At 44.1% G+C, this 24990-nt stretch overlaps 1 protein-coding gene across 5 annotated transcripts in view; it reads left to right on the top strand.

The window, feature by feature from the left end:
• RUNX1 (RUNX family transcription factor 1) overlaps window positions 1–24990 on the top strand; it is a 174526-nt gene that overhangs the window by 47868 nt on the left and 101668 nt on the right. The gene's annotated exons all lie outside the window — the stretch shown is intronic.

Raw genomic sequence — 24990 nt, 5'->3', positions numbered from 1 at the left:
TTTCTGACATATTCACATTTCACTCTCTATTTTTGAGCCTTCAGTTATTAGCATATGGATAATTCTGGGTTTCCAACCCTGCAGATATAACATTGATTGACTCTTAAACCTGTAAGTCCAGTTTCTGCATTTTCCACATCTTTGTGTTTTCTTTTCAGTGGAGATTTTGTCTGCCATGTAAAATGAAGTGATTATTCCATCCAAATCTTTGGAAAATTCTGTTCTTTGGCACAGTGTTGTGTTGTCTGATACTTTTTTTTTTTTTTTGAGTTTTAAATTTCTGGAAGGGAAACCCTTCCTATGAGGAGACTTAAGTTTCCATCAGTCATGAGAAAAACTGTTCCCTCTGGAATATTAGAGGTAAGCTTGGAAGACAGCATTAAACAGAAATAAAATTCCAGATTGCTTCATTTTGAATTTCAGCCCTGTTTCTTTGGAGGGGTTATTGTTTCCAGAAAACACCTTGTTTTTTAAATTTTCTTGGCCTTTTCAAGTTTAGTGCATTGACTGTAGTAGCCAAGACTTTTGGATGTGCAGCAGACGAGAGAAATGTACAGCATCTGTCAATAGATAAATATACATGTGTGTATTATACAAGACATAAAACTTTGTGTTGTGCTCCTATAAACGCAAAGCAATCTTGAAATGTTGCAACACTGGCTTTCCCTCTCAGTTGTTTTGCTTTGACCAAGAGAGGATTGGGGATTCTTGCAGAAAGTTGTTTTGCAGATAACTTGTGAGATATATTTAGAAAAGTTTCATGTAAGTTCTCTGCCACTTTCATGGTTTGGATGAGTCTGTCTTCTCCCTACAGTTTCTGAACTCTGCCTCTACGTTCACAACATGTAGTTCGGGCATATTCATTCAGATTTCTTTTCAATGATTCTGCAAATTAAGTTCTGATCTTTCTTAAGACCAGCCTTAATTCCCTTGATCCCTCAGCTGCAGGCAAAAGTTTCTGTTCTGATAAACAGGCCGTGATGTGTAGCTAGCAGTGACTACGTGCTCTCTAATTGAATAAATGCTGAAGCCTGCATTCTTCTTACAAGGACTGACAGGGTTATGAATTACTCTCGGGGGTAGCTGTCCCTAAACAAGTATTTCCTAATGACACCAAGATCTTGATTCTGTTGCCCACGCATAGATATCTGATGCCATTTGAGATGCCCTGGGGTTTTCCAGATGGCCTCCAGTTGCTGCTTGGCATGGCTCCGCTGTGGCATGGTCCTCCATGAGTCACCTAGGGTGTCTGCTGTCACCAGGTGGACATCATGGACTCCTTAAGGCATCTCAAAGGGGACTAGATACCTAGCGGGGGTATCTGAGTCCACTCCTGGTAGTCCAACACAATTATCTGCTCTCAGCCAAAGAATTCCTAGAGATACGAGATTCAAAGAAAGAGCTGTCCTCAAGTGAAGGAACATTTCTATGGTAAATCACCCAAGAATGGGGTTTGTGGCATAGGAAAATGCCAGCCATCCTTACTTCTCCAGATATCATGGGACATTTCACACTGTTTCAAAACAGCTTTGCTCTCTGCAGCTCTGAAGTCACTGTGAAATACCAAACAGCACAGAGAGGGCACTGTATGGCTTCCTTTATGCAACTGATTCCTAAATATTTGCTTTGGAAGAAAACAGCCTTGTTGTTTAGTATAAATGAAAATGTAATTTACTTCTCCTTTGATCAAACTGAAGCTAGTCACATGACAGGAGCGCCGCTAACACACGCTGTGTATCTGCTTTTGTCTATTCCCACTAGGCAAGCAGAGATTGCTTTCAGTAGCGAGGCATCCTAGCGCTAGGGCGTGGTACAGAGGAGGGTTCAAGTAATGAGCAAGCTCTCATTTCTCTCAGAAGACCTGGCAGAAGGCCCCGTCTGTTCTTTAATTACATTTCAACAGCTGTTTTTTATATATTTGTGTTTCCTTATTCAAACGTGGCTCATGAAAAAAAGGAGGAAAAAAAAAAGCAAATGATGAGCATGCTTTTAACCAAGAAACACAAAACTCTGCAACACAAGAAGCTGTCATGGACTAGCCAAAATCTTTCCAAGAAAAATTATTTCCTTCCCAGACCCACATCAGTGTTGATGCCACTATGGATGAGGTGGAAAGAAAACAGAGCGAGTTGGGACTGGATTAAGAGCAAAGGCTATAATCCGTATTGACTTGTAAAGAATCAAACATTGTTAGTGATCAGTCAGTCATCCTGACAGCGAAGTAACAGCCTCACATGACAGTACCCACAGGGTGAATGGAGAGGAACAGCTTTCCAGGTCGTTCCAGGGAGCCTTCATCCTTAAACAGCAGCTCCCAGATCTCAGCTGCAGACCTGTGCTTGGTTTCAGGGCAGTGATTTGCAGTACTCTCACCCATACATGCACACACCATCCCCCAGACATCTGCATCCAGCTCAGGAAAGCCATGGTGGGAAGGGGAGCTATGGCTGTGAACACCACCTCTGCCTGCAGGGGCTATCCCAGCCACCAGAGTCCACATGCAATTTCCCTGATGCCAGCCCATCGGCCAAGAGGTGTGAAGACCCCTCCAGAAGACTTCTTCAAGAGCAGTCATTGGGAGACAAAACTTCTCCCCATTAGTTTAGCTGATGTGAGCTAATGGGAAGGTTTCCCTACTGTGAGAAGATGATTGTCTTTGCTCCAGCAAGGGTGAAATTGAAAGAGTTCATGCAAACCCCAGTGTGCAGAGGCAGACTTTCTGATTACTGAAAAGAAAAAGAAAAGTTTTCCCTCCTTGGGCAAGCTCAGACTCTAAGCTAAAGAGTGAGATTGCTCTTTATAGCTTCATTGATGCATGAGAGGCTGTCTTGATCTGTACATCGTGTCTGTCTTGTCCCTTCTTCACTGCCCAAAGTTGTAAAAATAGGTATGTGGGGATGACACCAAAGGGTCATCTTGTCTCCAGCAATGGTCAGTGGCATATGGTTAAGGAGGGTATGTAGGACTTGGCACTCATGGCCCTTCACAGCTTCTAGCAGTCAGCAGCATAGGGATTTCTTGGGCTGGAAATTGCGTATAGACTATTGTGCTTAGTAGACAGTAACAGACCTTTACTTCCATGGATTCATCAAACTTGTTCTTTGTGAACATGTTTAAACCCCTTTGAATTAATTTCTAATTTGGCCTCTACAGCATCCTGTGGCATAAGTTCCATGATTTAATTAAAAGCTGTGTGAAAAAGTTCCTCCTTCGCTCTTTACAAAAATGCTACCTGATAATTTTTTGTTCTTGTGTGGTAAGAAATAGCGAATAATTGTTGCCTTCACCTTCTTCACTCTATTTATGATTTTATAGATCTCTTTCATACTTCTTCTACCAACACAAACACATGCTGAATCTTTTCTGGTCACCAAGAGGAGGAGAAAATGGAATGCAAAAACATCTGGAATACGAGTGGCTACATGCCATGTAGTTAAAGCAAGATGGTTGTCCATAACTCTTTGTGTACACATCTGTGTAAAGGGAAATTATAAAAATAAGAAGGCTTTGTTATCTTTGTTGATTAATGAAGACAGAGCAAAGAAACAATGTGTTTAAACTCCAGTGAGACTAGGTAGGCAAAACAGGAGGACAAAAAGTCCTAGCCTCTGTTTCCAAAAAGGCTAGCTGTGGAACAAGTTTAGGACCAAGACAGCCAAGTTCAGACTAGATGTTTCCTACTGAGGAATGTGGTGGATCATAATAAAGTCCATTAGAAGTGGCTTCCAGCCCAAAGGGGATAATAAATGCAAGAGTACAGTTGTCTCCTGAAAACAAAGCTGGTGCTGCGCTCAGAAACACAGGTGTTAATGAAATGCATCAAAACCAAAAATACCTTAGAAACAAGTGTGCCAAAGTGTCAGAATCAGCTGGTGAAAAATAAGTGCAGGCATTAAAATCAAGTGCATTTCTTGCGGGAGGTAAGCGAGTAACCTCATCTTCAGAAGAGCCTAATATAAAATCTCTCAGAAACATTTGCCTCTGGTTTTGTTTAAAGGGATATGCTTAAGTACAGTTAACTTACAGTTCTTTGCTTTTGTTTGCACAAGTGAAAGCAACATATGTTATTTTATGAACTGCCAGACATCATGGCAGAGAAACGAGCTCTACGCCCACGGTGCAGGGTGGAAGGGGTTCCAGTGATTACCAGGGTTACCAAAAGTATTGCTGAAAAAAGATGAAGGGAAGGACAACCACCTTTCAAGGCATCTACTATCTCATTCAGTGCACAAATCCCATGCCAACCTTAAAATACCCAGAACCTGAAATGCTGCAACCTAGAGAAAGGGTCTCAAGGACGTGAGGATGCAGGCCTCAGCATTTATAAGGTATCACAGTGCTATAGCTGCTATAGTTCATCTTGGGTGTTTTCAGATTAATTTCTATAACAGTGTTCGTCCCTGCAAAAATATCCAAATATCCAGAGCAGATTTGGATCTGAACGTTGTAAACTACTTGTTCAAAATAACTCTAATGGATTGCTTTTGCTAACTTAGCATGACACCAACCTTTGGACTTTCTTTCAGTTCTCATTCCTCTTTAGCTTATTTGTGGAAACTTATAATTAGATTTTCCTTTTCCTCCTTCTCCCCCCCAGCTGATAAAGTGCCATAAATCCTGGATATCATCCATGAGTGCAGTCATTTATGAATTTTGCTATTTTTTGCACATTGCACCATATGTAAGACAAACTAACTTAGAGGCACAGTTTCTTATTCCTGGCATGCAGGAGAGTCACTGAGAGATATCATATGGTCTCCTGGCAAAAGTACAAAGTGGCTCTTGTTGTTTGATCTACTGTCTTAAACTTAAATGCAAAATCTGATAATTGGGTCAGGCAGGAGAAGAACCTTACTAATAAAGCTCTTTTCATTTCCTTTTCCTATATTTCCTCTTTTCATCTTTTCTTTCTCCCTTTCTTGGTTGGTCCGAGGAGCTGGAATCAGCTGTTAGCAAAAGGGTTAGCAGTGGAGCTCGGCTTATGGAATTTCATCTCCTCCCCAAAACCCCCTTCTGTCTGTCATCCTTCGGCGTACGCTGTTCTCTCAGCTGCCCTGCCAGTGGATTCGCTTGCTCTCCTGGACTTGCTATGAAGGTTTTCTGAGAGATATCTCAGTCTTTACAAAACCTGAATTGTTGAATGCATGGTAAACATTCTCCAAAGTCATCGCCTCTTTAAAAACAAAAATCATCTAGGAATCTCGTTTTCACCTAGGAATCTCTTTCATGCTATTTCTAACAAAGGCAGAGGTTTGTACTCCCGAGGATACACAAGCTAAATGGACACTGAACTTTTTTTGCAAGCTGAATGTCTCCATAATATAAGAAGCTGAGACCTGAGCACTCACTCAGCTGAGTGATTTTTTAAGCAGCAATAGAGCACTTTTGTTCTCTGCTGGGAATAGCACAGCAGGAGCATTTCATGGTTGGTTTAATGAATGGAATTAGATACTTGATGGTTGCCCGTGTAATTAGACTGGCTGTACTTTCCCTCCATGATTTTGCCTAAATTTCATCAAAAAATATGAAATCCGAATTTTGAAAAATCGGTCTACACACTTTAAAAAAACCCTTGAGCTTCTGAAGCAACTGAACCCCTGCACCCCCCGCCTCTGCAGCGAGCAGGCGTCCAGCACGTGAGGGCTCTGCCTGCAGCTTCATCTGCTGGGTGGCCGCCGCTGTGGATCCATCAGCCTGGCACGATTGCTGCAGAGGGGCTTTTAGATCACACGGGAGAGGGTTGCAGGAGCGGGTGGTTGTTGGCCAGGAGTGACTGGGTAAGAGCGTTTTAATTGATCGCTAAGCCCCAGCTGTAGCATGCTTAGCACACAGGAAGCCCAGCGGGGCTTCCAGACCTATGAAAATGATCAGTTTTACTACAATATGAACTCTCATTCGACTTAGGGCACTCTTGGACGCATGACTTTCCTCCACATCTCCCTTCTGGGAAGCTTGGGAGTTCTCAAGGCAGAAAACAGGTTTGATGTTTGGTGAAGGACCAAAGTAGGTATTTTTCTCCTCAAGTGTTGACCACGAACACAGAAGCTCCCCAGCTGTGATCAGGAAAAATACTCCAAAAGCTGCTTCTCTCTAGCCAGTTAGGTACAGAGCAGGAGAGGTTTCATGAGTATACCTGTGCCTGCTCTCAAAACTGCATCTTGACTGGTGTATTTACGGAAGCAATTGCCCACCTGGAGTCCTTGCAAACCACATTGACTTGCTGGTTAAGAATTCCTAAATAGCTCCTTGCTCAGGACAGAAACTTAGCTGATAAAAAAACCAACCCACAAAACAAAGCAAAACCCTTTAGAAAACACGTACTAAATAATGTGTATTGGAAGAGAATATTTTTCGCAAAGATCAGCCGCGTTACATTTTCACTGTGCATTCCAAGTTCAGCCTTAAATACTGCATCTTGGTCTGTGGAAGGGACACTCGAGCAGCTGGGCAATTTCATAGGAGAAAACATCAGAGCCAGCAAGTACAGAATACGTGAGCAGAAAAATAAAAAGCTGTAAGGCACCCTCAAGATATGTGCTGAAAAAGGAACTCGGGAAGAACATCATGTTTTGCAATTGTTAAATAAGATGGCAGAATAATAATGCAAGGGGATCAGAGTAATTTTTACTTGTTCCCAAAACATTTTTTTCCTGCATTTTTACTTGTTCCCGAAACATTTTTTTCCCGCATGTCTCATTTGGAGAAGATTAAACAAACTCATACGGCGAGGCGATAAGAACACAAGCAAGGATTGTCAGCAGGGCTTCTGGGTTATTTTTGCTTTTGGCAGATGTAAGAGGGCTCAGTTCCTAGTCCATTTCGTGTGATGACTTAGACCTTTTACAGGTTTGAATATTTGAGCTAGGGGTCAGCTTACAGTGTCAATTTTCTTCATGTATCAGCATGACAGGCAGCTGTGTTGATCCACTGTCAAACCTCAGCCTTGCACACTACTGAACACGGACGGGGCGGTCAGGTGTCATGTACATTATGTGTCTTTCTTGGCACCCATTTTAGACCCTAAGTTGTTTCCGTTCCTACTTTTATTGTCATTAATTACTTCACATCCCATCTAAAGTAATGCACAATCCAGGTGATGAGTCTGTGTATAACAATAACAAGTGGCTACCTTGCAGTGTGCCTTTTTAGTCATTTTACAAACTGAATGTTTCTGAATAGGCCTCTATGAGAAATGCATGAATTCATGAGGGTAGCAAAAGATGCTGGGGCTGCTTTGCAAATTCCCACATCCTTACCTTTGACAATTACCTTGTCTACCTTTGACAATTACCTTGTCTACCTTTGACAATTACCTTGTCTACCTTTGACTACCTTGTCTACCTTGTCTTTTGTCATTTGGGGTTATTGCGCTATCATTAACCTCTCCTCAGTTTGGAGAGAACTGCTTTAGGTTAAAATAGCTGTAACATTACTGGCAAGAAGAGCAGCATATTGCCAAAGCAAACAGATCTGTACTAAGAGCAGTGCGCACTTATAGGCAAGGAACATCACTGGTGAGCTCGGGCCAGACCCGCCAGGCGACCCTGGTGATCCTCAAGCACCAAGGCCAATGCTGTAGACCAGAACAACCCTTCTGGGGGCTGCTTTCCCCAGGACATGCCCCCTCTCTGCAGCACAGCTCCCCAGGAGTTGTGTGGGATGCCCAGAGCCCCCTGTGCCTGGGCATCAGCTGCTTGCGTTTTTTCTCTGCGGCCGCAGCGTGGGGCTTTGTGGCTCAAGGGAGCCTTCGAGCACACCATGGGCTGGAGCAGGACAGTGGCTTCTCCCTCTGTCACACGGACACCGATCGCCTGAGCCCACAGTCTCTCCTGGTGTTCACTGAAATGAAAAGTCCCTGGGTGGCAAGCCAGAAGGGCAACGCCGCCATGGCTCCTTCCACCCAGCAGCAGTCAGCTGGGCTGCAACCGCTGCACCAGCGGCCGCAGGGAGAGAAAGAAAGAGAGACAATAAAAAGTCTTAGCTGTACAAAGTCTGCCAGGAATTGCATGGCTTCAATTATAACTGGTTTGTTTTCCTATCTTTTTTTCTATTATTATTATTATTCCAGATTCACTGCTTCAGTATTTAATTCTACCCAGAACTTCCTTGGTTTGGCTCCTTCTTGCACACTGGCTGAAGATTGCCCAAACTTTTCACTTGCATGTGTTTACTAGTTGACTTTAAAAAAAAAAGTTTTACTTGAAAGGGCAGAGGCAGTAACAGTGTTGTTTTAGTTCAAAAATAAATGTGAACAAAACTCCTCCTGACAGTTAACAAATATGAAATACGCTTGACTTCTAGGCTATTAAACAAGAGCAGCAAAATGTTCCCAGCAGTTGCTTAATGCAATTACTTGATTAGGGAAAGGCATTTCATTTCCTAACCGCTACAAGAATAAGCAATATAGCTGTCAATAATTTTGCAGTGAGGGCTGAGGGCTGGTGGTCAGCCTTAGACCACATCTTTGCATGGTCATTAGCACATATCCATCAATGCACCCAGCAAAGCCTTAAGATTCTTAAGGGATTTCAGCAGTATGCGAATGACCTTTTCCTTCATCAGTTTCCAGGATGTTTTTGATTACTGAATATGCAGCACATCATAATGTTTTACATCAATCCTCCATTTAAGTCATATCATGTTATTTTGAAACAACCTACGACCTTGGCTGCCTTTTGCATTAAAGAGTTGATGTGTAAATGGGGTGGTTCCCTCTCAGAAAGCACCGTCAATGGGCTGCAAGACCTTGTAGGTGGTAGTGCTTGTACAAAATATATATTCTATCAGGACAAAGAGGAATTTGTCTTTTCTGTGACTGGTGTTGTGACTAGTGATTAGTTGCAAGCGACTAAGGGAGAGGTGGTGGTCAATCAGACAGCGTTGTGCTCAGCTCCTGGGGCAACGTTGATCCATTTCCGACTCGCTTATACAGTTCTGAGGGCAAAACTGACTCCATCCCAAAAAGACAGCTTTTCATCCCCCATAATGTCTACTAGTGGGCATGAGTGGGCCTTCGTTTGCATTTTAATGTGATCAGGATTGCACCTCTGCAGGGCATCTCCCAGCCATCCCCCACCATGGTGTGGTGTGTATCATGGAGGGGTCTCAGCGAGCATGAGCTGGCTCCCTTTCTGCTGAAGTAAAACTGAAAGGTAGGGTCCAGGGGGTTCAGGTACATGCCCTGGCCACTGAAGGGCCCAGGCTAGCCTCAAGCAAATATCTCGGACACAAATAGGGTGGCCGTCAGGCCTACAGCACCAACAGTTTCTCTCTGCAGACCTACCCCTGTTGCTCAGCGCTACTTGTACTGCGAACATAGCCAGAGTGTACGCCTCCCAAGGTAAAGAGCTGCTGGAGCAGTGTATGGCGGTGGGCCCCAGCAAAAATGTTCCTCGGTCACAAAAACGTTCACAAAAATGTCACAAAAATGTTCTTTCAGTCACAGCCTGTGTAGCCCAGTCCAGCACAAGAACTAGGTGCTGGTAGCCCCACGGTGAAGGTCATCTCTGCCATGAAGAGCCGAAGTCCATGTGCCTACAAAACCATACACACATGAAAACAGTGACACCCCTTTGCTTAAAACTAGGCTTCATAGGCAACTATGGGGTGGCAGGGCTGAGTAGTCCATAGCCAGAAGGGGCTGTTCACATTTCTGTGCTCCCTGTGGCCTGAAAGGCAGGAGCACTTTTGTTTCCATAAAAGATAGAATAGTTTCCCTCATTCATGAGTCTTACTTGAGTCATATTTATAAATACATTCTGTCTGTGTTACTAAGGGAGACGTCTTGACCATGTGTTCAAAATTATAAGTGTGAACTCATAGTGTTCTGTTGTACATAAATATTGTCTGCCACGCTGTCGTTCCTCAGCTTTATATTGATGCCTTTAAACTCATTTATGGTATAAATAATAATGCTTCCTTTTAGGGGGCTAGTTCCTGAGTTGAGCGATACACCACGCGTGGTTTTATTGAGAGGATGGCACAGAATTAAAGGCAGGTTTTTCCTCATCCCCTCTCAAGCTCCAGGTCACACGATGCAGGAGGAAATATCCAGATCTGCTGTAAACTCTCCACCTTGCTGAACTCTATCACGACTGAAGTCATTCATCCAAAGCACCTGGATGACTTATAAGTTTTGAGGTTGATTTCCATATGTAAAAAAAACCCACAACACTCCCCCCCCAAAAACAACAACAAAAACAACAAACAAAAAACAAGAGAAAAAATATTGTGGAAAAATTGAAAACCTAAAAAATATCAACTTAAGTTGGTGCAAAATATTTTTGTTCAACCTGAATGTAAGTGTTTCATTTTAGGTTTGGTTTAGCATTGTTTTATAACTTTTTATTTCTATTTTTTTTAACGTAGACCAGTCTTCAAACAAACAAGCAAACGAAAATTACCCAAATGAAGAGTCAAAATATTCATTTAAAAAATACTTTAGTGCAATTAAAAAAAAAAAATCTAATTTAGAAAAAGTCAAAATGAAATTAACTGCTTCAAAACAATGGCCTCATTTTTCTGGACTGAATCTATATGCAAATTTTATTCAAACTAATGAACTGTAGTTCATCCCCCTGAAATATCAGCTTTCACTGAAAAAAAAAGTCTTCAGCTCTGCCCAGAACTTTTCCACGATGATTTCAGAATCGGGGGTATTTCCTGCAGTTCTGTATCCTGCTGCACATCGACACTGAGAAGACCAGGTTTTTTCCCTTTGCCGTCTCTCTCGGGTATTAAGGTTTTGAGTCACCTCCCCTTGAGATACTTTTCAAGTAGAGCTTTTCATGGCCAAGCCAACGTACACAATACAGTTTAGCTTTTGCGAGGAATTGGGAGGTTTTCGATGTTAGGACTACTTCATGCACTTTCGAGAGATGCGAAATCAGGAAGGCATCTGTTCACAGATTATTAGTAATACACTTGCTAACACAGTTTGTGAGATTGCTACGTGCAGCCGCCTGCAGGAAGCCAGCATCCGTCAGCAGAGAGGCCGTGGTACTACAGCTGACTTCTCTGCCCGGGCTTTTTGTTCTCCTGCCTCTCTCTTACCGGTGGCTGCATTATTACAAATCGGGTTCCGATCCAGCGTGACACAGGGAGATGGGGAGCACCTCTGTTGCATTCAGCCTGCTGGCAGAACAGGTGCTAAAGAGCGGGGGGGGTTGTGCAACCATTGAAAGGCAAAATCCCCTCTGCTGGAACAGAAGGAAAATCCCCACCGTTGTAACTGCTCAGCCCCCAGTCAGCCTCCGGTGTGGCCCAGCGCACGCACCCGTTACCTTACCACACACAGGAGCTGCTTTCTAATTTTACTTCAAAAGGAATTTGAGCATACGTATTACCACAGTTGAGGAAAAACAGAATCCAGAATTACTTTCCTTGATGTGTTATTCATTCTCCTACTTGGCGTATCGAGGGCAAAATTCTCTCTCCGTTCTGATCCTGAGCATAGATCAAAAGGAAAAAAAGAGCCTCTATTTGCTGTTTGCATTTTCAGGATCCAGCCTTTACACACATGCATACAACAGTAGTGCTTGCAACCTGTAGCTGAGAAAAATTCTGGGTGTTTGTAGTAGTTTGCAAACAGATTAGCACAGCACTCATTTCTGTAGAAAAGTGATGTTTGTAATTGCAGTTCTGGCTACAAAATGCTACTGCACTGAGATGAGTGGCCTGCTGAGACTGGATAGTAGTCTTCACATTTGATACTCCAGCGTCAGATATTGCATTGGTAGCAAAGTGTCTGGTTTTTAATCCGTCCGGTTCCTGGACCTGCAAGTAATTTACTTGCATGAGTAATTTCTCCGAGTTTGCTCTCATACATAGGTTTTCATGATATCAAACTCCTATCTTGCATTCCTCACTGAGTGCCACACTTCATGTGAAACCAGTGGGGAGTTTAGGCTTGTGTAGTATTTTTTCCTCTTCATCTTTTAGAAGTTCTACAGTGTTATCATAGACTTCAGTGTCTCCTTTTCTGTCTTTCTGGGTGTGTGCGTATCCATATATATGTGTGCGTGTATAAATATATATATGTAATGTGCGCTTGTGTAAGTTTGTCTACACAAAACCAGCTGTGCGCAATGCAATCCATTTTTCATCTGAAATTATAAAACACAACTGCCACGAAGCGTCTTATATCATGTAAGAGGAAACTATACCCTAGGAGCCTGAATTCCACATTTCTATGTCTTACATACTTTCTCAGCCATTTCAGTTGTAGATATGAAATGTGTTACGCTAGCGAATGTGAGGAGAGATGCTTACTCTCCAAATCCCATACCTAGCTATTGCACATTGCAAGAGCACAGCGATGGGGCATTAGAAGCACTGGAATACAAAGCTGGTTGTAAGGTGGAAAACTATTCCTTTTGTGAACAAAAAACTGCATCTTGATTTTTTTTTTAACGGTATTTTTCCAAAGGAACAGCCCCTCAGTTTCTGAAGCTGGAGGTCTTCAGGGCAGCGCCTTTCGGCTCCGCTACGCCCACCTGGTCCCCCGCCCCGGGCAGTGGCTGTGCGGGGAGACCTCTTTCCTCCCCAAGCAGCCCGCAGTGCGATGCTTTTGAAGTGCTACGCCTGCTACACCCGCCCCCGCACCCCTTTCAAGCCCAGCCCATTCCAATTTAGGTGGCTTTAATCTCTGCCTTTCAACCGGTGGGCGCATGGGGGTACCTCCAAACACGGACCACGGGGCACACGCCTGCTCCAGCTGCCCACGCTGCCTGCCCTGGTGGCCCCAAGAAACCCGAGTGAGGGAGGCCGGCGCTGCTGGCCTCAAGTGTTGGCATCCCCTTGCCCCTTCCTCGGCTGCCCTGTCCCCCCACATCCCCTGGAGCCCCCCTGCACCTCCTCACCCCGCCAGGGCCACCAGGCTAGGAGAGGCTGGGTGCTTGCCCTGGCTCAGGCTGCTCTACTGTATATATATATATGTACGTTTAGGAGGGGCATTGCCATTGTAGAAGGAGGAAGGAGAAAAAAAGCTATCCCTTTGGGTAGCATTATTAAGTGGAGCAAGTGAGGAGAGAAAGAGTAGGGGGGGAGAGGGGAGAGAAAACAAACTGGAAAGCTCACATGAGGCAATGCAATTGGATGTCAGAGCAAGGGCTTTGATGTTGGTGGAGGAGATTAAATGTCCACATAAAGGATTGGACTCGGGTGGTCTGCGCTGTTTCCTCTCACATGCGCGGCGGTGTGACAATTGCTTTTCAAACATTAGAAACTTACCACCTTCTAAACCAGAACTTTAAAAAAGAAGAATTAAAAAAAAAAGACAAAAAAAAAAAAAAAGACATCAAAGAGGGAGGGCTTCTGGTCAGGGTCCGAGCACGGCGTGGGTTCATGTGTCGCACAGTCCCGCGGCTTCGCAGCGATGGAGCGGTACAGCGCTTTTGGAGATGGAGCGGAAACGTAGCTGCAGTGTCAGGCAGAAAAAATGCCACTGTCGAGGCCCCCGCACAGCGATGTGTCCTGAAAGGAAAGGTCACCAGCAGTGACTTATTCTTCCCAAATCCCCTGTGCTGGGCTCCCAGGTTTTCACCAGCGCACACTCCTGAAATGACGGAGGAGCTGCTAGAAGCCAGTGACCCGGGAGTAGCATCATGCATATACATTCTCGTCTGGGCTCCCCTTCACAGGGCAGCACCTTCTAGCACAACACTTACGAGCTTTCCAGATTTTAAGCATGTTCTTAAGCCATATTGCCTCTGCAAAACCTTAGCACACTATTAATTTTCACACTTAAGTGCTTTGCTAAGTTTTGGCCAGAGCCCCCGCCAGTTTCTCTGCAAATCTTGAGATGTAAACCATGACCTTATGAACCACTCTCCATAAGAGAGGATTTACTAGACTATTATTATTATTATTCCTGGGTGCTGATCGTTAGGAAAGTTAACTTTGTAGATGGAGGCAATCAAAAGTCCTTACTGCTTAAGGTTTAACAAAATATACAGAAATACCAGGAGCGTATATTGCTAATGTTTTACCCCTTTGGTGTCGTTCTTGTAAGCGATAGCTTAAAACACGGTCTCATGCTTCAGTATGCTAAATATGGCCTAAAGAAACCCATGGATGTAAACAGGAAATTTTTGATGGATGTTGATGGGCTTTGGATCAAGCCTAAAAATAAGAAAGAGTGTACCACAAGTGACAAACTGCAAACTCTCCTAACTACAGTACTGGAGGCTGAGGCTTTTGCCAATGAAGTTGAAGTTTGAACTTGCACTAATTTGGCTAATGTGGTTTCGTGCATTTTCTGCTGCAGTCAGCATTTTTATTCTGCTCTGATTATTGGTGCATTTGCAATTTTTAAAGACTTGGGTAGGGGTTTTTTGCATTGAATAATTACAGAATAGTATTTACTGTTATTCCCTCAAACATTCTTTACTTCAATTATTTATTCTGTTCTTTTTTCTTCTGCACAAATTTTCTGCAATCTGTAATTTTCTGTAAGGATCAGTAATCTTAACGTTGACATATATTTTGATAGAGACAAAGAGAGGAAGTATTTCCGTTGGGAAAGGTAATGCAATAAAAATCTGGTTGATTTTTGATGCCAGAAAAAAAACATCGTACAGATTAAACTGAACTGTGGAATCCAGCCAGACACTCCAAGCTTTATCAGAAAAATGTATATACACTAAACATGCCACATGCACAGCATTTAAAATGAATATGCTAAAATTGTGCCTGAAAAAGATTGCATCGATATGTATACACCTCGTCTATTTCAGGTTAATAAACTCATTTGAAAATATAACTCAGGTAATTTAATCCTGCTGTATTTGCTGTGTAATAACAGTCCTGGTTACTAAGCTTGCACTCCCTACGTAGCCCTGAGCCCCTGCTTTCAGTGTCTGCTTGCTCTGCTTAAACCGTAAGTCTTCAATACTGAGGAGTTTCTCTTCACTAAAACAGAAAGCAAGCGAATGAGATGGTGAAGGTGAAATTGCTTCATTTATGGTAAAAGCACTATGGACAAGTGAATGGAGTGTGGTTACTGTGGTAATTAGTTCACATTTTTGTCACCCTAAGAAGGAAAGTTTGCAGATCTCCCTAACAATAATGCAAGGAGTGAAGGCTTGGTCATACTTGCAAGGAAAATATTTGAGTCCAATTGATGTATGAACTCTAAAGCTTTTCTCTCTCTCTCTTTCTGGTATCTCTAGAATGGATAAGATAGTTGTATTGCGTGGTTCAAAATACCAAACATAAATCAAAGGATTTAGCATAGTTTTGTAGGCCACAGAAACAGTCTTAGCTTACCAAGCTTAAGTTACAGCATATGTTTTTCATTAAAGAATCCAATCTCTGATCTTCATAAAAAACCACCAAAAATCATTGTCTATAACAAAACATCAAACAATAAAATTATCATTAGCTTTCTAGACCATTACGAAATGTGAATCCCTACATTAATCTTACTGTTACTTGGTTTTAGTAAAGTGACCTTCAAAAAGATTTGGGGTGAATCAAGCAGTGAGGCATTTGCAGCGGAGCAGGCAGCCTGACATTTAAGAGAATTCTCCAGTTTTACTGTAATCAACATAACATCACACATGCAGAAGCAATGATTTTAAAAGTAAGTCTGGGAGATAAAAAGGTCTGTTGCTCAGGGGAAAGACCTTGAAAACATTTAAGAAAACGACCAGACCATAACAGAAAACATGTAGGATCATCTTAAGACAGGGAAGTCACCGAATAAAAGCATATCGGCAAAAATGATTTGTGAAGAGCACACAGGTAGACGCATGTCAGCTCCGAGGCAGCTCTGTGAATAAAAATAAGTCCTTTACAAGTCACCTGCAAGAAACAGACTCCGAGGATTTTCCCAAATGAAATGTATAAAATACAAAAAGGAGCTACTCTGGCTGGAGATGCTGCAGGGTGGGAAGGAGGAGTGGTTTATCCAACAGCAAAGGGGCAGAGGAGCGTGCAGCAGTAAGACTGAGCCCATGCATCAGCTCTTGTTGCCCTCACCGAGAAGCCGGCAGCGACCCCAAAGGGGCTCAGGTGCCAAACTTGGATGGCAGCTTGTGCTGCCAGGAAAATGGAAAGCTTTAAGAAGCCACACGGCTGCTGTGGCAGGGGCTCTTCCCTCTTGTAATCGCCTTGGTTTGGCCCCCAGCAGGACCGAGGGGCCTGGGTGGGCGGCGGGGAGGATGGCAAGGAGGGGGCAGGCATGCCCCACCGTGCCCAAGGGCAAGAGCAAAGCCCGCAGACCCTGAGTAGGGGGGCAGCCGGGCCCCGGCCCCCTGAAAGGCCCCGGGCAGGGTGCATCAGCACCTCTGAACTTGGTGCAAACAACTTCCACTGGGCTGCCCTTGGCTGTATTTCTAACTTTATTATTCGGTGCTTCTGATTGGTTTTAGTTACTAATGGATATATACAATAAAATACAGTTATTTGTGGTGTTTAGATATCTCTAATTCAGAACACATTTAACAAGGACATTCAAGGACAGGCGAATACTTAGCACATGGCAGACCACATGTTATTTTTAACTTGCATCTGAAGGATTTGGAGCCTAAGCTAGAATGGATCCGACCATTATTAATTATATCCCAGATCATTAAAGTCCATTCAGCACTCCCGATTCATTGGCTTTCTCAGACTTTCTTTCCGGGCGCCCATGCTGCCCTGGGTGCACCCAGCTATTTGGTGTTGGGGGACAGCAGTGAAAGCCAAGAGGAGTCTGCTGGGGGGACTCCCTGGGCGGGAATGCTCTGCTCCCCACCACCTCGAGCCAGGGGGGACACTGCAGAAACAGTGGCGTACGTGAACGTGGCTGAGAAGGTTTAGCGTACGCACGCCGTGGCGGATAGATGGTTTTGTTACCTGCAGCCAAGATTTGCTCCATTCACATAGGCCAGGCAAAGGCTGTGCTCATGGAAGAGTCGTCCGGCTAGACGTGCGGTGCCAGGTTTTGCTAGTGCTTCAACACGGATCTTGAAGAAACTGTAAATTTGCGATGGGACATCGCACTGGGCTCGTGGGGCCCCTGCCCTGACTTCTCCCTGCAGGCTGCCAGGTAATTTATTCCTCTTCGTGTTGAAAAGCTCCTGCATTCCACCTCAGATGTGGTTGCACCTATTTGGTGCTTCCAAATGCTCTGTGATCAGAAATGCTCAACAAAATTCTTTGGGATGAAAAGAGCTACGTAAAGGAAAATTAGTATTGTGTATACTGCTAAAATAGGGGGCAAAGGATCTTTACATTTGCAAAGGCAAATAACGAGGTATTGAAAATCCCACTTATATTGGCCTAAGTTTTTTCTTTTGATTGCATGTTCATAGGACATAAAGCAATAACAAACTTGCATAGCAATATAAAATTTGCATATGGGAAGAAGCAAAGTTGAACAAAATATGCAAGAATTTACAGCAGTGTTTTGGAGCCAATATTATTATAAGATGCAGTTCCAGAGAAGTACAGTTCAGCGCTGTCAGCTTTTTTTAATTTATTCATTAATTTGGGAAGGAAGATGGACATGCACAGCTTCATTCAAGGCTGAGGAAACAAGAGCTCAGACTATGAAGGAATCACTCTTTTTTTTCTTCCATTCAACGAAAATCTGCTGGATCCAAAGTGGAATATGAGTGCAAAATAGATTATTGGCTCCTGGCTTTTTTTTTTTCCACTCATACAGCTAAATAAGAATAATTTTCCAAACAGAAATTGAATCCTAAATTATTTAATAATAAAAACTAATTGCCTAGATATTAGACAGAACACGAACCAAATTCAGCCTTGGTATGTACAAACTTGCCTTGATTAATTCTACCTACTTGCTGAAAGGGCTGGGTTTGGCTGCACTTTTTTTCCCCCGTCATAATATTAAAAGCTGGTGTGGAGTGAAGCTGAAAAGCTGTACTAAGCTAGTCAGAAGCAAATTCCCAATTTTTGCCTCATTCTTCTCCAGGCTTAAAAAGGGCTGAGAACGCTGCTACACATAAGCTTTTCAAAAAACATCTCCTAGCCCGAGAACAGCACTAAGAGAGTTTCAGCTTTGCAATATGAACAAATCCTACTTCCCTTCATACACTCGAGAAGCATTTGCTTTGAAAAGCGCCTCAGCTTTTTGTTTAGTTCCTATGCTCTAATCCTATAAAGCATGATAAACTGCTGCGTGTCTCCCAGAAAGCGCGCGACGTTTGCCCTCCACAGAGGTCTCAGGGATTTCTGGGGTAGCTGGCATCGTGCCTGTGGCTCTCTTTGCTGTTCCAGGTGTCCAGGTAAACAAAGAAAAAGAGATCAGTGTGTGTGAGAGCACCCATGAAAGCACCTTGGTCATGTGAATAAGTAAATCAGTGCCTTAAATTAATCCTCCACTTAAATTCTATTCAAGAAAAGTGTCTTTGACTTTTGGGGGTAAGGGAGGGGTTTTTGCAACCGTTTAGCCAAATAGCATTAAAAGAGCATCCCAAACAAAAGAATAGGACGGAGAAGAGAAAACCTCACTTCAGTTTAGACTTTACGAGTGCGGCACACTGTGCAAGCCTGGCAAGGAGAAGCGAAGCAATAGCCCCTGCAGGCAGGTGTGGACAGGGGAGAGGTGTACCTCTGAGCCTCGTCCCCCTCGCCGGGGTCCAGGGCCAGACCACGGGGCAGCACGGGGCTCGGGGTACACCGTGGCTCCCAGGCTGGCTCACATCCCTAGGAAACTCCTGCCCACCTCTGTGGTGGGAACTGGTTCTTGGTCTGTCCTTCGAAACTTCAGCTCCGCTTTTGGGTTTCCCGCCTTCCCTTGGCGTCCACTGCAGATGTAATATTTATATTCAATTTATTATATCTTCTCAAGTTTGAAATATGAAGGGGAGGGGAGGCGGGAGGAGAGAGGAAACCATATGTCAAGAAGACTGAATCAAAGTGAAAGTGGTGTGTGTGCACGCATCGGAGGAGGCTAAGTTTGGCCTGATGTTTTCTATTTTGACTATTGGAAAATTTTGGTGAGATGTGGGCTTGGTGTGACATCTGTTTAGCTTTGGGGAGTGTGTACATGTCCGTGTGTGTGTGCGGCAGGGACTGATGTCTTTCTTTGCATGAAGCTGCACAGTATCATATGGTGATATAAAACATGAACACCCACTTAGAAAATTCATGCAGTCCGCTGGGGTATTTCATCTCTCTTTATTCTGGTGGGTTTAACTCACGGGGCACACGCAGAAAAAGTCTTTTTCACGGTCAGTGTAGTGTCTAGGAAAGCTCTGCACCAGTGACGTCTTGTGAACCAATGGTCAAAAACTGTGGGATTTTTTTAAAGCTTCTTTATGATGAATCCATGCTAACACATTCGTCCAGGCTCTGAACAAATATTACAACAGGCGTCGAAGGATGGTGCTCCAGCTAATGTCGCTTCCTAGCCCAGTCTGCTACTTACCCTAAAAGCCACAATATGCGTGACTGGCAGAGGCACTGCCGTCTTGCAGCTCCCCGTTTGAGTCACCCCTGGAAATCAGGCCACCAATTTTCTCTTCTCCTGGTGAGAAATGAGACAACCACCCAAGGGGTTTGCTGTTGTTGTTTTTTCTACTTTCTCCATATTAACAGTCCCAATATTTGTTTATAAAATAAGGAGGCGGGGGGCTAACAAGCCCAAGCAGAATTTATAGAAAGTTGTGTACAGCTCTGCTGAAAACAGAGCCCGATACTTCAAGGGTAATCAAGTGCCTGCAAACCAGCTTTTCCACCACTGCTGGCAATAATTAGCCATTCAGACTGCACTAAAAGCTGTCTGAAGGCGGAGAGACATCGCTAGTTTGCGGAGTTGCTTTAAAAAAAAAATCTGTCAATATTTCTTTGCCGCTGTTTTGCTTTAATTTCGTTCCATTTTCTGTGGCGTCTCTGTACAACCTGGAAATTTGTGGTACCCAAAGAGCAACACTCAGTGTTTGTCAGTTTTTCAGGCAGTAAAGCCTTTGACATTAGTGTAGTTTCTATTTTTGTGTAAAATCCCAAACATCTGTTCCACAGGAGATGGGTTTGCTACCAAGCACTACTGTTAGATTTCTCGCCAACAAGTTTCATTGCTTCATGTGGTTTGTGTTTTGTTCTTTAAACAGTTAATTATGTTTTATTCTTTCTTCCATAAAAGCTAAATTTAGCCAAGATCATCTCTAATCTGAAACATTTTATGGAAATGACAGTGTTGTTAAAAAAAGCATTCTGGGTAGAGATTACAAATGTATAAAATAAGTGAGCACAGTGTCCTTTACGTCGCATCTCTGTTCACCACTCCATCTTTGATGAGGACGGGCAAAGGCTGTTATAAATGGAGATCGAGTAGCCTACTACACACACACGTGTGTACTAGTACGCTCACACACACACGAATGGACACGCACACATATAGGCACAGTGGTTTATATGCTGCTGTCAGCAACCGGTCCCTGATTCACTGAGCTCAAAGAGGGGGATCGCAACCCGGCTGATGGGATTTATAAGAAAATTTTGTAATGTCTTAGACGAGCAGGGCTGGAAGAGACCTCAAGAGGTCACTCCATCCATTCTCTGTCCCTAGAAAGATCAGCCTCATCTATGTTATTGCTGAGGAGTGTTTTTATAACTAGCCCATGGAGACATCCTGTACGGGAGATTGCACAGCTGATCTCTGCTGCGGCGAGGGTTTGCTGCTGCCTTGCAGGCACCCGCGTGCTTTGTGTGCACCCTGGAGTGCATCCCGGTAGCTGCTGGGCACGGAGCAGTGCTAGCGGGATGGCAGCCGCTAATCTGAGCGGGCAGAGCAATCCTGAACGTGTACGGCACATCTCTGGTGCCAGAGGGTCACCTAAGGGAGGGAGGAGGTTTGCCATTCATTCGAGTGGTGCCAGGTTTTCAGCCAAAACGTACCCAGTCACCACAGGGACATGAAATGCAGGGACAGACTTATAAAATATTGCCAAGAACGCCGACAGTCTTACTTATCTGCCCCTCAACTTTTATCAAACCAAAAAATAAAGTCTGTTTACAAGGAACTGCTGAGAAATTAGTCTGTAGGGAGTGTACTTAAAGCAGGTCACCCGCTTTTCCAAACATTCAGCATCTGTAGCTTAAGCTGACTCCTACGTGTTTTATGTTTTCATTTTTCCCTCTATGTATGAATACAATTTAATGCCCCCATCATCTCTAGAATGATGAAATGGACAGCAACTACTTCTGGCAAATGAAATGTGGGTCCCTGTACTTCAGCTCCATCAAGGTGCCAGTTCTTCCTCCTTACGCTCCCTTTGATTGAACTGCTGCCTTGCTGGTCAGACCACACAGCGCTACGTCCAAGAAGCAGAAACTCAAGTGCTCTCATTATGAAACGTTAAGTACTTTCCATACCGACCTCCAGCAAAACATAAACAGGGAATATTCATGTGGAAAACTGTGGGAAGCTCTCTGCTATGTATAACCTAAAAACCCTGCGTGGAGGGGGAGCCGTGCTCAGCCACCGTGGATCCTCCGGCTGCTGTCCCGCACATAATGGCGGGGAGGTTGTATCTGGCTACCCGGTTTGCTAGCCATCGATTTCTGGACTGCTCTACCTCGCACCCAGCACGGGGTGCTTCCCCGTAAGGGCAACCAAACAGCCCCTCTGCTAGATTTGCATGGCAGTGCAGCGGCCGTTACCTCCTGCTGCTGCTCCGCAGGACACCCCACCGCCTCCTAGCAAAGAAGGACCTCAGAAAATTTGTGTGGTATTTGCATGGACTAACAGAGAAAGGCGCGCCTCTCGGGCACTGAGCCCAACCAACGCGGCCTGCCCTTGTTTGCTGGAGAAAGCAAAACCCTTATGGTGGTCACAGCAACAGCAAAATGCAGCATGGGAAAAGCAGGCAGGGTTGTGCTGGATCTTGGCACGGTGTTTTCCCACCCGTGCTGGATTTTGCACAAATATTCCCAGCAAGCTCATGAGGTGAGGTAGGGAAAAAAAAAAAAAAAAAGGGCTAAATTTGCTTGGAGCAAAAGAGCCAGGGGAAAGCTCATAAAAATGGCAGCTAACGCTTTGTCTCCCTCCCGTGACTCGTGGTGGGATCTAGCCGTGCTGGAGGCCTCCCTGACAGGTGGCTCAGAGTGGCCCCAACTCAGGTGCAGGACTGCTGCTGATGCCCATGCAGGCAGCCCCCCGCAGGCAGCCCATGCAGACGGGGGAACCATGCCCAAACACGGGGTCTTTTAGTCATTCATGGGAGTTTTGGGAGGCTACAGCCCAGGAGGTGCTTTTCTGGGGTCTGCGAGACTCTGTAAAGATCTGCCACTGGTTCGCTCTCTCGGTGATCTCTTTTTTTAATACTGTTATTACTCTTTTGACAAGAAAGGATAATGTGCTCTGTGCACTTGTAGCCTGCAAACCTTTTTTTTATTTTATTTTATTTTTATATTTCAGTGATTCTTCAGGGATTCAGCAGTTTTAATCATCTGCCTTCAGCTCTATGGCCTTCAGCCATCACGTAGACTTTGCTGAAAGACTCCAAGATTTCAGGGGCAAGGGCTTTTAGTGCAGGGGAGTCATATTCAGTCTCCCTTAGCAGGCAGTCTTTCAACATCTAGCAATACCAATTGTTGTCTTGCATGGAGCATCACCTGTGTTGCAGAGTGCCAGCTGCCTGATGAAGAATTACCATCAAAATGTGCACCAGCTTCTGAACAGGGGCTGCACTGCCTGTGTCTAGTGCAGCAGGGAAAGGAGAGGGTCTAGAGGCAGGGAAATATTTTTTCTGATCCATATATAGCTTTTGTAACACTTTGTTGCTCGAGTGGGTGTACCTGTGTAGCAGGTACCAAACAGTGACAGTGTCTGGAGGCAGAACACAGGTCCACGGAGTACTTGACACCAGAGCGCATCCTCCTATGTGCTTGCATGCGACCGTCCTCATGTCAGGCAGCAGTTTAGCCTCTATACCGCCTGGTTCCCTTACTTGAAAAGAGGTATCGGTGCAATTCTGGGCGACTGTGGATATCATGGTGTGTTTCATGTTTAGGGAGGTAGTTAAACAATTTGAAATATGTATCTTTCATATCCAGGGATTAGGTTTTCCCTGCATCCTTTCTGCATGAGTGCAATATATATGTGTGTGTCTGGGTTACACTTTGTATTAGGGAAATGAAAATGGGCAGAAATGCTATGGAAATACACATCAGCACCCTGTGTTTTCTCCAGAGCGACAATATTCCTCTGTGTTCCTCCCTTCATTACTTTGCATGCATTTGCAAACTTCCCTCCTCCTTCTTCCTGGGAATTGTGTGACACATCTTTCTGAATTTTCTGTTCGGCGCTATCAAGCTTTAGCTTCAGAAATACCTGTCACTTCCTGGATCTAATTTCATTTTGGCTATAAAATAGACCACCCAATTGGAGAAGGAAATATTGTTGAACTCCATGCTAATTGTTAAATGATTTTTTTCAGTACTCGGGCTTCCCTGGAAAGAAGCCAGATTTGTGGTGGGATACAAACCACTGAGAACTGAACAGAGACCACCAAATATACTGTTCTACAGGCAACTCATTAGGAACATACAAAAACACAAAGCAGGCTGCCTTTCCCGCAACGTGAAACTGTTGCTGGAGTTCAGCAACACAATTTGAACAATTCTGCACTGGGTTCCTCATCTTTTGCTCAGTGCTAAGGTACCTATTGTTGCCTTGCTCTTATACAGCAGATTTCCTCGTAAAATTGGCATTAATCAATCCTTCCAGTGTGCTCTAAACTTTTCTTGACCATCTCTTCACGTCATCTTTTATTGCCAGGCCCTGCCTTGCTTTTATCTGCCATCAGAACCGTGCTACAGCCATTGGCGTTCTGCGTTGCAGATGAGCTCGCCATTGTTTTAAACCCCTGTCCCAGCGCCTGGCTCCGCAAATCCCTTTTTACACAAAGAGGTCAGCACCATCCCCGCTTGAGGCTTTGCAGAGGGGAAGCCCGGCGCTCGGCTGGGCTGAGAAGCAGCTTCCCAGGGAGGCCGCCCCGCACGGGCAGGGGTCTTGGCTGCAAGAGCCGGTGCCTCAGCTTCTCATCGCCGGCCACAGTGTCCTGCCACCTCGGTTTTCTTCTCACCCTTGCTGGTGAACAAACTCAGCGAATCTGTGGATCCTTCTTCACCAAGCCTGCAGTGCTGCAATGCTACTAGTATAGCATATATATGTCCTTGTATAATTTTCTGCGTCACACTCTTTGGATGGAAGGAAAGCAGCAATCAGTCCTCAAGGAAAATGGCAGCATAAGCAAAGGGATGCTATTCCTTGCTGCTCTCACCTAATCTAATTCAGGGCAAATTATGACAGTGGTTTGCACCATCTGACGCCAGGAACCATTTTAACACGATTCTAAAGGCAGTCAAGGTGTTTAGGGCACGGCTGGGTGAAAAGGTCTTCCTCCACACGCACATGCCTAGGCACACAGTCTCCACTGAAACAAAATTCCCAGTGAATATTTCATAAAACAAAAATAAATATAAAATGCCACTCATACTTACGTACTGTGTTTAATCTTAAACCACAGAAAATACCATCACAAACTTAGTTTCAAAATATTTCAAACCAGAAAGTGTTCTTTTCCCTCGAGAAATAAGGAAACAGACTGTCAACTATTAAAACAAAATTTCAGACTATTTTCAAAATATTTTCAAGGCAAATTGTCTGAAGCAGGTGCTTTTTGTCATGAAAAGATCCAACCTGATAAATCAGCATGTGAAAAAAATATTGCATTGAAAAATTGACATCTGACTCCAGTACGGATCATCGTTCCCACTGTATCCACTAAAAGTTAGTAACTGCAGGCTGTTACTGAATCATAAAACGGAGGATCACCGAGATGACAAATAATAAGTTTTTTTAAAAGAAATCACGTATGAAACCACAGTCATTCAAATACGAATGTGTCGACTCCAGAAAGCTGTCTGTTACCTTAAATCTGACGTCATTCAGCAAATTTCCAGTGTTTCCATAATCTCTTCACCTTCTGCCTTGCAGCATAATATGCTCAAAAGTCTGTGAAGGATAGAATT

Source organism: Mycteria americana, chromosome 1 (assembly GCF_035582795.1).
Source record: "Mycteria americana isolate JAX WOST 10 ecotype Jacksonville Zoo and Gardens chromosome 1, USCA_MyAme_1.0, whole genome shotgun sequence".
NCBI classification, from domain to species: Eukaryota; Metazoa; Chordata; class Aves; order Ciconiiformes; family Ciconiidae; genus Mycteria; species Mycteria americana.
The sequence above is the reverse complement of the archived record's forward strand: the minus strand, read 5'-3'. Positions and strand labels throughout refer to the sequence as shown.